Source organism: Chinchilla lanigera, unplaced genomic scaffold (genome assembly GCF_000276665.1).
Source record: "Chinchilla lanigera isolate Chin_1 unplaced genomic scaffold, ChiLan1.0 scaffold00066, whole genome shotgun sequence".
Lineage (NCBI taxonomy): Eukaryota > Metazoa > Chordata > Mammalia > Rodentia > Chinchillidae > Chinchilla > Chinchilla lanigera.
This window is the reverse complement of record NW_004955467.1, coordinates 11,746,451-11,759,650: the sequence shown is the minus strand read 5'-3', so window position 1 is coordinate 11,759,650 and position 13,200 is coordinate 11,746,451. Positions and strand designations below refer to the sequence as shown.

The following is a 13,200-nucleotide window of genomic DNA, read 5'->3' as shown; positions in this document are numbered from 1 at the left end:
GTTTTCAAACTTTGCTGCATATTAGATAATCACCTGGAAAATGTTAAAAACTTTATATGTGCAGTCACATAAGTACTCAAACAATTAAATCATATTCTCTGAGTGGAATCTAGATCTTAGCAGTCACTTGAACTTTCATGATGATTCTCATGTGAATCATATTGACATGCAGGAAGTGAGTTTTTGGAAGGTACTGCCTGTCCAGTAACTGGACTATGGCTGTAGGTAATACAGCCCCTTGTCCTATCTCATCAAGGCTGATGATCAACCACCATCTCTGGCTTAGTCCAGGCCTGAGCACTTGGATCCCTGCTCCTAACAATGGAGCTCACTCAGCCCTTCCCCACACCACTGCCTCCATCCATCCTTTTGGGACCATCTTTTAATGTTCATTCTTGAAGTAAGACCCTCCTTTCCTAGCCAGCCACACCTCTCTGAACTTGGTCTGTGGCCCCTCTCCCTCCCTGTTACTCTACTCATTTCCTTATCTTTTTCCTTCTTCTCCTGCTTTCTCAATGTTGGCTGTGTCCCATGGCTCTTTGCCTAGCGGGATAGATCCCCAGGGTTTCCTGCTTTGGCCAGTCCCTTAGCACAGGGTGGCCATGTGGCTTGGGAGGCTATTCAGTTCCACAGGGTTAGGAACTGTGACTATTGGTCATCACTATGTAGTTCTTAGGATAGTGGGCACTTCATACATAGTCACTGAATAAGTAAAAAGATTTACCCAGGGTCTGTGTTAAAGATCATGGGTACACATTCATCTGTCATGTGGACTTTGAAAGAAGAAAGGAGCCATACTGCTTTACTGGAAAGCTGTTAGAAGTCCATTTTACTGCCTAATGAGGTAAAGTTATTCTGAAGAAGCAGTGTGGTTTAAGAGATAAAAATGGAGATAGGGAGTTCATGGGCTTCTTTGAACATGGGAAGGCAGTGAAAAAATTGGTGTGAGGGTACATGTGGGGTCACTGGGTGAGTATGGAGGGGTAAGGACCTGTGACATCATGCATGCAAGAGCAAGTCTTTCCACATATGTCTGTCTTGTCTTTGTGGAAAGGCCCTGGCATGTAATCATCATGAACATTGATTTTGTGGGTGTGAGACAGAACATGCCATCTAACTCCATTTACATAAAATTCTAGACAAATAAAATCAACCCAGAGTGAAAAAAGCAGGACAGTAGATGCTTGATGCTATAGACTGGAGAGATTGCTGGACTTCCCAGGAAACTTTGGGGATGCAAGGTGTGTTCATGATCTTGATTGTGGTGATGGTACTATGGGCACATACACATAGCAAAACTCATTAAAGTGTCCACCTTAAATGTTTAACCTATGACAATTACATCTCAATGAAATTTTTAAAAAGTTAATGAATGTGATCAACAAATTTAAAAGAGAACAAGCTGCTGAACCCCTTCTTGGTTCTAACCCTGGCTTTCCTGATTTCTAGCTGAGCTAGAATTAGACAAGCTACTTAAGAACTCCATGCCTGCTTCTTCATCAGTAAAGCGGGAATAATAATCTGCTTGCCTTGTATAGTTGTGAAAGTGAATCAGATGGTGATTGAGATACAAATATGCAATGACAGTGTCTGCCTCATTTTTTGCAGTTTAATGACTGGTGCTGGTTATTATTATTGTTAGTGGGCGGACCCAGGTGGTGCACATTTGTGTATATGTCTGTGCATTTCTATGAAGGTATCTGTGCCTGTTTATGCATGCAGAAGTGTGGAGTGTAAATCGATGCATTTGTATGTGTCAATGACAGAGCATGGTGCTGAGGATACAGGCTGGGTGTGTGCCATTAGTTTAGCCATGAACCCTCCCTTCCCTGTGCTACCCACTGCAGCCCCCTCCTCCTCCTCACCAGATAACACGGCTATTGATTTTTTTGTAACAGTTTCTAAACTGCTACATTTACTGACTCATTCAGTCTTTTATCATATCCAATAACACAGTGCATTTTGGAAATCATATCGCCTCAGTTCCTTCATGGCTTCTGCAAATCAAATTTATTTTACCATTGAAAATGTCAAAAGGATTCAGCCGAAAGGAAACCTGGAGCTTTCTGGGGTGGCAAGACCCTGAGGCTTGCAGTGAAGGAGACCAAAGCTCTCCATTTCCCAGTGGAGTCAATTGGTGTGAAATCCCCGAAGCTGAGAGGAAGTCAGAGCATCCCTGGGAGAACAGAGCCTTCAGACTGCTCTGGGCAGACTCACGCGGGAGGAGGGAATTCAGAGAGGCCTTCAGGGCCCCGGAAAGTGTTATCAGACTGCTCTGCCCTCACTGGATTGTGCAGGAGGAAGCTTGCATCCTGGCCCTTGGTGAGGTCACAAATAAGAGAGGCACAGCTCCAGGCCTACACCTGAGCTCACAGCATGGCTTTCTAGGCCAGGTTTGCAGGAAGAAGCAATGACTAGAAGCAGAATTTGCAAGGTAGACTTCAGGACTGGACTTTTCTGAGATTAAGCCCTAGCTCTGCCACTACCCAGCTGTGAAATCTTGGTAGGTGGCTTCCTTTCTCTGAGAATTTCATGAAGATCAGGGGACCTCACACATTGGTCCCCAGTTCCAGTTCCCCATAATATATGTCTGAATTTCAATCTCAGCCTAGTCAGGGAGGTTGGGCATCTTTGTAAAATGACTATAGGTGGACCAGGCCACACATCTTTAGGTAGGGGTTGGTTTTCTAGGTTTTCATAGGAAAAAGACACTTGTACAGGGAGGATAAACTCAATATACCTCATAGAGTGCTGGGCCTGTTTTGGTCCCTGGGATGCAAACACAAATGAATGGGTCAATTCCTAACTTTTAGAACTCACCACCTTGTTGGGACATAGGCATAGCAGAACTGCTAGAACCCCAGGGAAGTGTGGGAGGGACAAGCCAAATAGGATGGGGCAGAACATGAGATGAGAATATCTGGGTCCTGGTAGGGGGAATTCTCCAGGAGGGCCCTTGAGATGGGCACTGGTGAGGTGTCTTCAGTGGTTATTGATAGAAGCAGGATGGTAGTCAGGACATGGGGTGGTGGGTGGAGAACAGGAGAGGTGAGGGTGAGTAATCAGTCAGAGCCAGTTCACAGCGTCTGGATGTTGGACGAAGATATAGGCCTTATCATGGAAAGACACGTGTCAGTGTTTTAACAGGGCATCTCTGAAATCGCTAAGATTTATATTTGAGGACTTGCTAGAGGAACTCAAAGGACTCCATATGTAATGACACTCATAGCTAGGATTTATCACAGTAGAACAATTAAGAGAAAGATTAGCCAAGGAAAAAGGCATAGGGGTGAAATCCAGGGGAGACTAGGTACAAGGTTCACAAAAAGCTGTGATAGCATATGAGAAATATCACCTATGTAGGGAGCTTGTTAGGTGCTCAGTGCCCAGGGATTTTATTGACAACCTTGATCTAACACCGAAACTCCGGACTCCCAGAAACAAAGCAGGTGTTCAGCATAAACCATGCTGTTTTCACAACAGTTTAGGCAAGGTGGGCCACTCTTATCAGTCATGATGAATATCCTTCTGTAATCTAAGTTCCCAGGCTCTGGCCAAGGACTAACTTGCAATCAGATTTTCTTTGGAACAGCAGTTACAGGCCTGCTATGTCACCTCTTTTCTGCTCTCAGGGACACTAGTGATGTGAGGTTTGCCTGAAAACCTGTGTAAAAGGTGGATTGGGTAGAGCCTGGTCATATTGGAGGCAGGGAAATCAGTAAGAAAATAGAGATGAGAGTCTCCTATAGGGAGGGTGAAGCCTGACTAAGGACAGGTGTCTTTGTTAGACTTTTGGTTGTAAGTACCCATGTCAGAGTGGCTAAGAAAATAAAAGAGGACTTAGTACATATATTCATAGGTATCTTCCTGAATCAACTCAAGGGCAAAGAATTCCACTGGCCCATGGAGGAGACCAGAATGTCACCTACAAAGCCACCAAGAAGGAGGATAGGACTTGCTGGGCTTTCTGTCTCCAGGACCTCGGGATTTTTCTTTTTGCTCCCTCTCTGCATCCTCTTTTTCCTTCCTTTTCTACAGAAGGATTTTCTTCATGTTTTTATACAGTAGATGCCAGGTATCCATTCACATAGCCTCAAATATAATGTGTATACTCCCCATCCCTATGAGCAGCTGAGAATGAACCCAGCATCTACCAGTTGCAATTACAGTTCCCTGGGAGAGAGATCTGACTGATGTACCTTGGGTCAGGTGCCCTCTTGCTCCACTTAACTACAGCAAGGCTGAGAATGATGCGGTACAATTGCAGCTGGTCCATCAGAAATGGTGAGCAAAGAAATGGTGTCCTGCTTCCCAGATCCCTGTTGGTGATCAATTACTTGGGGCAAATAGATGAATCTGAATCTAGTGAGGGAGATAAAGAAAGTAACTGGAAAATTCGTGGCATATGAATTTGACATTATATTGGTGGACATATTTTTTAAAAAGCACTGTTCTGCAATGACCAGACAGCCAATGGTAGTTATAATTTTGATAGTAGATTTTGCTTTCCAAGAAAACTCATTCAGAGCCTTCTGTTTGGCAGTTCAGAGATAGAGATGAGGTAAGGGTTCATGGATTGTTTTCTTCACCATCACTACACAAGTCTTACCAATGGCATGTTCCACTGGGGAGAATAAAGCAAAAAAAAATGTGGTTATCTTTCTCAGGTTCCCAATATGTACTCATAAAACCACCTGGAATTTCTCATTCATTTATTCAGCAAATATTTACTGAGTTCTTAATCTGTGGGATGGTGCACTGAGATAAATGACTGTTCTTTGAAGATTTGTCTAGTTCAAGACATAGACTTATAAATGGAATGGCAAATGGAATAACAAAGTAGTATAAGTTAGAATTTTCCAGTCCGAAGCAACAAGTGAATTTGAGTATAACTTAAGCAAGAAAAAAAGGAATTAATTGGAAGGATATGGGGCAACTCACAGAATTAAAGGATGAATTGCAAGATAGGCTTTGGAAAACTCAGTAAAGAGAGTAGCTCCAAGGATGCTGTGAGCAGGAGGCAATGGAGAGTTTCTTCAGGACTCTAGTGTCAGGAACAATGTTGATCCTGTCATTTTTCAACTTGGGTCACTTGCTGATTACCTAAGGCCCTGCAGGAGAATCTGGTTGGCCTAACTTGGGTCATCCCCTTGCTCTGTTAGGTATTCTTGGCCAATGGTATAATAAAAGCTGTAAGCACTGGAGCATGGGTGGCGCCCCACAGAAATCTGTATCTTGAGCAGGTTGATGGCTGTGTCAGGATCCACGCTTCTCTTCTCCCATGCATCATAAAAGTTTATATGGCCACCTAGAAGAAAGATTACATTTCTCTGCATTCCTTGAAGCTAGGCATGCTTGAGTAATTAAGTTCCAGCCACTGTAACTGAAGTATCATGTTATACTTGTCAGAAATTCTCCATAAAAGAGAGTAGCATTCCTTGGCTCCTTCTCTTCCACCCTTGTCTACCCCATCCTTTGGCATTGGATGTAATACAATGGCTGGAATTCTATCCATCATCTTGTACCAGGAGCATGAGAACCACACTCTTGGGCTAATTAGAAAGAAAGATGGAGTAGCTTGTATTCTGGCAGATGAATGAATTGATGGGACACACAAATTTCTATTCTTTCAAATCATAGTTATATGAGGAGCCCAGTTACTTATAGAACCAAGACAGCTGCTCATAAGAGAGTCACATGCATGTGAAGAAGAGGGGTGAGGCAGCAGGCACTGAGAGGGCCAGAGATACATCTATCTGTACTGAGAAGACTAATGGCCATCTGGTCTAAATCAATTTTCTTCTTATCTCCTGCTCTTGAACTCCTTCCTTGTTTCCATCAGCCTCCTGTAGGGCTGTGAAGCGGTAGGACCTGGTTTGGAGCCCTTCCAGTAACCACACTCCATGCCCTGAGAACATAAACCAGCCCCTGAAACATTCCCATGAGGATAATTCTTGCTCCAGATTCAGCATTTCTGTTCCATGGATGAAAAGAAAGGATGAAAGGAAGGGCTGAGACCAGATCTTTCTAGGCAAATATCCTTCTATTAGGCTGAAAGCAAAGGACATAAGGCTTCTTTTTAATACTAGGAGCCTTGTTGGCAACTATCTGGAGTTTCTGGTAGGCAGGGCTTTTGGGGCCAAGAGAAGGAGACAATAAGAATGGACCTCCTCATTCTCTCTGCCTTTGCCAAGCTTTTGATGGACTCACTGTGAATTCGATTTCATTCAACCAACATTCAATAGCCCAACCTCCCAGACAACAGTCGGCTTGGGGCAACATCCCATCTCCTCCATATCCATGCCCACAGCCAGAGACCAACAGAAGCACTCATGTAGCCAAACAAACTGTGCCTAATTCACTTGTCACAACAAAAGGAAACACCCACTGCAAGGTCATGAGTGCTCCAGGGGAAAAGAGATCAGCAAGAACATATAAGATTAGGCTATATCACGTGCATTTTGGCAGGTTCAAAGAGGTGGACTGGGTGCTGCCAGAAAGTGAAGACAATTATGTGATTATCTTAGAAATTCTTTTCTAGTGTGGGGCTCCCAGAGTCACTCATGGTTGCATGGCAGCACCCCAGGCCTGGCCCAGAGGCCCCGCTGCCCTCGGGAGCCCATGGCAGACCTGCCCAGCTGCTTTAGGACAGCTCGGCCCTACCTGGGGCTCAGACATTGCCTGACAGTCCCAGGCCCTGCTGTCCACTTCTGGAACCAGCCCTGGGGCCCTTGGACTCTGAAGCTTTGGATTTGATTGTTCTAAGCCTTTTTTCTTTATAAGTGAACTACCTAAGGTATTTCACTATTGTGAGGGGAAGTTGACACAGCATGGGAAAATATATGTAGGAACCCAAGGGAACCCAGGAGAATGGCACAGAGGAGGGTGATCCCTCCTATCACTAGGTGAACCACACTGGAAGGCCCAGAGAGCTACTGCGCCCTTCACTGCTCCTATGACTAAGGAAGCTCTGGGGTAATGACTTCACCACAGCCCAGCACCAAAGAATCAGGGACTGAGCCAAACAGATATCAACATCTCATTCTTAATTAACTGGAAAGGTCGGATCTTGGAACAGACACAAGCCTCCTACACCCAGAAGACATCCCTGAGGAACAGACTTTTGCTAGAGAGGACTTGAAACTAGTGATATAGCTATCTACTACAAAAACTTACAAGGATCAGCACAGAAAACAAAATAAAACTTTTTGAAATAAAAAAATGACAAGATGCAGAAGCAAAATGCAGTCTCAGACCTCCAGCCCATGCAGAATAACTCCAGGAGACAACGAGATAGAGGAAAATGGAAGACACACAGCTGAAATTTCTCAAATGATAACAACCAAGGTAAAGAAACAAATCTATGAGACTAGAGAGGAAATCAGATCACAAATAATCTCTCAGGTGCAAAAAGAAATCTCAACATTCATAAGGGAATTGCTCAGCAAATCTAGAGGAGGATAGATTTTAAAAAGATGATGATAGGAAAAGCATGGAAAGTGTGAACAATCAATATAGGAAAGAAAGAGAATACATGAAATGGATTCAAACAGGTATCTAGGAAATTAGAAATTCCATTAAAACTGGCAAAACTGCTTGATCAAAACTGAAGACAGACTTTCAGACCTTGAAGACAGGATCATGGCTAGTGATCATGAAATGAAAGATCTCTTGAAAATAACAAAGATCAGGAAATAACAATTTAACAGGTGCAAGATTATGCAAAAAAAGAATAATTGGTGTCAATGAAAAAGCAGGAGTCAACACAAATGACATAAAGAACTATTTGCAGAAATAATATCAGAAAATTTCCCAAGCCTGGGAAAAGAATCTGATATAGAGTAAGTGAGGCATATAGAACTCCAATTAGCCATAACCTAAATAAATCTACATGGACATATAATGATCAAAATCCCAGAAATTCAGCACAAGAGCAGAATATTAAAAGCTGTTAGAGATAAGAAATAGATAATCTATAAAGGAAAGTCCATCAAAATTATGGCAGACTTCTTAGCACAAACCCTCAAGTCAAGAAGTCCTTGAAGTGAAGTATATTACTAATTTCTATTCATTCATTAAAGAGGTCTGTGTCTTATATTGTTTGATCAGTGTTTCATGTGTATATTTTGTAATCTGAGCAATTAGTTTGAAGATAACAATATGCAATATGTTAACTATTGTTAATCCATTATCTTGTTTTGAAACTCTGTATCATTGTTTTTGTTGTTTTTTTCTGTTTAAAAAAATGTCTATCTAGTAGCTGGCATCTACATCATGTAAATTTCTTACAAACTGTTGTCACATATCATTTTCTTTAGGATGGTGGGAGCCTATCTTTGTCAGACACCTACCTCCAAAATATTAAACTTCCTCTTGTTATACATATATATTAATTTTCTAGAGAGCTATCAAACACAGGTAGGCTTTTAAGTTGTGAGGTAAAGTTTGGAATAACTAGATGTAAGTGGTTCTTTCTTCTTACTTAGATAATAATTACTATTTTGACAGCATATATGTAATAGGTTGTATATGTTTTTTGTACACAATGACCCTACTTTCTTTGGCTTTGCAAGGCTTAGTGGATATTTTGTGATATGCTCATATTTTGGATTAGTTGAAAAATAAAACATTTTTCTATTTTAGGAAAGAAATTCTTTTCTGTAAGGTTTCTGAGATAGAGAGACCATGGCTGGCATTGATTAGGGAGCAGAGTTACTTATAGCAGCCAAAGCTGAGAACTCTCTGGGGTTCCCTTGGGTCAGACAAGGTTCCTACTTGGTCTGTGTTCAGACCTGATTATGAAGGTCCTGGTGTTTCTCTGGAGGCATCAAGATCATGGTGTGTCTTTGTCTAACACTGATGTCCTGTGAAATCACCCATACTTAGTAGGAGAGCTCCAGGCCTCACAGTGGAAGCCTGGCCAGCTCTCTGCTTTTTGAGCTCCCTTTCCTTTCCTCATTCAGAAGTTCTTTCGTGATGTTTCATCTTGTCCTCTCTGTCTTGTGTCCTGTGCCTGAAATCCAGAGAGAAAACAATCATAATCACCTCTCTGGGAATGCCTTAGGCTTAGACCCGGGATGGGTTTAATAAGTAGTAGGGGGAATGTCCTCCATTCATGAAGTCAGCTCTGCAAAATATGATAACTTCATTTTTCTGTAATTCAACCTAATTTCTGTTTCAAGGTTTCCATTTAGTTGGGTGATAGAAACATTTATCAATTGCCATGTTCTAACTATTTGTGTCCCCTCAAAATTCATGTTGAAATCCTGAAACCTGAGGTGATGAGGTCAGGAGCTGGGTGCTTTGGGAAGTAGTTAGGTCATGGAGTGGAACCTTGATAAATAGATTAGTGCTTTGATGAAAGAGGCCCCCTGGGAACTGTCCTGCTTCTTCTACAATGTGGAGACAGCAATAAAATGCTACCTATCAACCAGCAAGTGGGTGATCCCTTGGCAGACGCTGAATTTACCTGCACCTTGATCATGGGCTTTGCAGCCTCCAGAACTGTGAGCAGTAAGTTTCTGTTGTTTAAAAGCCACTTAGTCTATGGTATTCGTTAAAGCAGCCAAGTGGTGGACTAAGAAATCAATCATTTTCTTCCTGTCTTTCTCCATGGCTGCATCTTTATGTTCAGGAGACCAATATAGTAGTGAGGCTGGGCCAACAATTTGAAATAAACATTCAAGCAACATGAAATAAACATATCATTTAGTGGGAGGGAAAAGGGTGGACAGCAAGAGGAAGTAAAGTATGCTTGGCTGAGCAAAAGGTTGTATTTACAGATTTATCCTGGAAGTTGCAAGGGAAGCATGTTTGCTAATCATTTAAAGATATAAAAGCTAAAATAACATACATAATTTCCATTCCAGCAAAGAAAAAATATTATATATGCAAAAACAATAAAAAACTTTTGATCAAGCCAGTAGAAGCAGGGAAAGGATTTTTCTTAAAGAAAGAAAACCAGGAAAACAAAATAAAACAGCAGAAATTAAATGTAAATATATGATTATAATAAATGTAAACATATTGCAGTCATCCATTAAAAGAGATTCTTAAATTTGATTTAAAAAGACTGTTCATATACCATTTAAGAGCAAAACAGCTAAAACTAAATGATAACAAAATATTAAAAATAAAGAAATAAAAAATAATAATAAGCTTGCAAAAGAAATATCAGACAAATTGAATTTAATGAGAAAGGTACTAAAAGTATTAGTGACAGGCATTACATTGCATGACTCCGACAATATTCATGCTGAACTTGATAAAGCAAAAACTAAGATACTTAGAGGGGAAAGGTGAATCAACAAACATAGTGGGTGATTATACACATCTTTCTCAGAATCTGATAAATTAAAAATAGCTTTTATAGGTATATGAATATACATTTGAACCTGACAAACAGAGAGTGTATGTGAAAACAGGCCACAAAACGTATGACCCACAAAAGCAATCTCAATGAATTCCAAAGACTTTTCATTACCAATGGATTGGCTATGTGGCATGCAATAAAATTAGCAATCAACAACAAAGAGATGGTTTAAGCACATGTTTGGAAACTAAAAAACACACTTTTAAATTACTCATGGGTTAAAAAAGAAAATCATGACAGAAACTTAACAAGTATTTTGAATTGACATTAATGAAAGCACTACAGATCCAAGTTCATCTGGTGTAGCTCCCTGGTCCTTAGGGAGGTAATTTATAATCTCAAATATATTTATTAGGAAATTAGAAGAGCTGCACATAACCGACAACCCAAGCAATCAACTCAAGAGTCTAAAAAAATAACAGAATTTAGAAGGAAGGAAATAGTGAAGGTAATCATAGAAATAAATACAGAAACAAGTAGAACATTCACAAAAAATAAAGGCATCAACAAAACTGAAAGTGGGTTGCTTAGAAAGGTAATATTTTAACAAATTTAAATAAGATTGGTCCAGAAAAAAAGAAATAAGACATAAATGAGCAACCAGAAAAAAAGAAATAAGACATAAATGAGCAATCTGCATGTATTAGTCAGCTTTCCCATGGTGGGACGTGATACTTGACACCTAAAACTTAAAAAAGGCAAAGTTTTATTTGACTCAGTTTCCAGGGAATGATAGACCCCACTGCATGCCTCCATGACACATCTGGAAGTCTGCATTATCAGTCCCCTGGGTGGTTCCCGAGCCAATCCAGCTTAACCACCACAATGCAGAATAAAAAGAGACAATGTCTGCAGACAGACTTGAGATGCTTTACCATACATAAACACTGTGAGTGGTGTGTGGCAACCTGTCTGTGATTCTGAAGAATGCTTTTTACAATACATGCTGACTTGCAGAGCCGAGTTAAAACTCTGGAGTTCTCCCTATTCTCATTATGTTAAGATTCCTTTCAGTCAATTTTGAGAAATGGAATTCAACCAAGGTGTATTTGCTGCCATGTAATTTATGAAGTCAGGGGAATTTGATCAGAGAGAGTGAGGTCAGAAATCAAAGAGAGAAATGATGACCATGGCCCCAAATGAAAGATGATCTTGTGAAGATGACTAGGGAGGGAATCTGTGCTGAGGAACAGCACTCCAAAAGGGCAAGCAGTGGTGTTGACAATAACAGCGATCAGTTTTGGTAGTAGAGAAGCATGGAATATGTGTGGATGGGAGAGGCCTGTTAGAAGGTAAAAAGGAAATTCAGATGAGACAGATTTCAGTGTCATGCGTGTCATTCAAATGGTAGACTTCATTCCAAGTATGCCAAGGAGGCATCCAGGGCTGTTGAGTTTGAGTGTGCTGTGTAAAATAGAGCATGATCTAGTGAAAAGAAGGTGCTTAAGAATCAACTAGGGAAAAGTGAAGATCCTTAGGGAAGTAAATCCTTTGGGAGTCCTGGCCTTCTGGTGTGTCCTGGCCTTACCACCATCTAAATATTCATTTTCTTGATACTTTTTTTCCTTTCCAATAGTCTCTGCTGTGTGGCATCAGAGGTGTGTGTGTGTGTGCGCGCGCGCGCATGTGTGCGTGTGTGCATGTGTGTGTGTGCATGTGTGCGTGAGTGTGTGTGCGTGCGTATGTGTGTTTAAATATTGGAAGCCTTTAATAACAGAACAGTAGCTTGACACCATTTCACTCTGTGGCTGGGTTTATTAGAATCCATGTATTCTCTAAACAAAATCTGGTGGAAGAATGTTTATCTAACTTGGCTAATTAGGAACCATCGTTCCCTGCTTGGACAGAAAACAAGAACAGAGCGTCTCTGGTATTCTCCATCCACCTGCACCATGGAGCTGATTGCCCTTGGCTTCTTAGAAAAGCTTCAAAGGCTGCAGCTGCTGTGAGTAATTTCTCTATCCCTCTGCCTCTGCCTCAGAGACCTCTAGCCTGGATGAGTCTTAATAAAACCTGCTACAGAAAGTCAATACCCTGTTGAGTGAGGCCTGCCTGCTTCTTTCTGTTAAAATTATAATAACTTTTTTTAAGAAAAGAAAACTAATTTATATAAAATATAGAGACTTGTTGGTGAGTCAATATTGCTATACTAACTGACCTGTACCTTCCATACACTTTCCAGACACTGCTGACCTCCACGACACCTGGAACCTCTCCCCCTAACACTTTACCTTCTTCCTTGACCTCTGCCTCCATTCCTGATTGGCAATATCAGGGCTAAATTAATTTACTTTTGTCATGGTTTGGGTTTTTTGCAAGGGGAACAATTTAATACAGGACACATTTTATACGATTATTTATGGAGACCTAGAGCCCACAAGAATGCCTCCCACGAGTCCTACTGGAGACCCAGAGCCCATAACAATATGTCATACAGGCCTGTTTCACAGATCTGTGCTGGGAAGGTCCAAAAGTCAGTGGTGGAAGCTGCAAAGTCTGTGCCAGAGGGATGAAAGATCTGTGCTAGCAGGCTGAGCAATCTACCCTGGAGTCAGGAAGCGACATGCAAAATAAGAACCAGAGCTCCCCTGAAAGTTACCACAGACATCCTCAGCAACAGTGAGGTCCCAAGCTCCTCCAATGATCAGGACAGCCAAGTTTCCATCAGGAAAGCCAATGCAGCAAGTTTCTCCAGGAGACTGGCAGTGCACCATCTTCCCCTCCAGAGCCAGGAAGCGATGCTCAAAGTGAGGACCAGAGCTCCCCCAAAGTGAACCGAAGATATTCTCAGTGCCAACAAGGTCCTGAGCTCCTCAGAAGATGAAAAA

The 13,200-nt window shown here is 41.4% G+C and overlaps 1 long non-coding RNA gene across 1 annotated transcript in view; it reads left to right on the top strand.

Annotated features, from left to right (window-relative positions):
• The first annotated feature begins 2,408 nt into the window (after positions 1-2,408).
• LOC102005020 overlaps positions 2,409-13,200 on the top strand; it is a 14,504-nt gene continuing 3,712 nt past the window's right edge. The window contains exon 1 of the long non-coding RNA XR_263362.1: positions 2,409-2,503. This is a non-coding gene — a long non-coding RNA (uncharacterized LOC102005020). The remainder of the gene's footprint in view (positions 2,504-13,200) is intronic.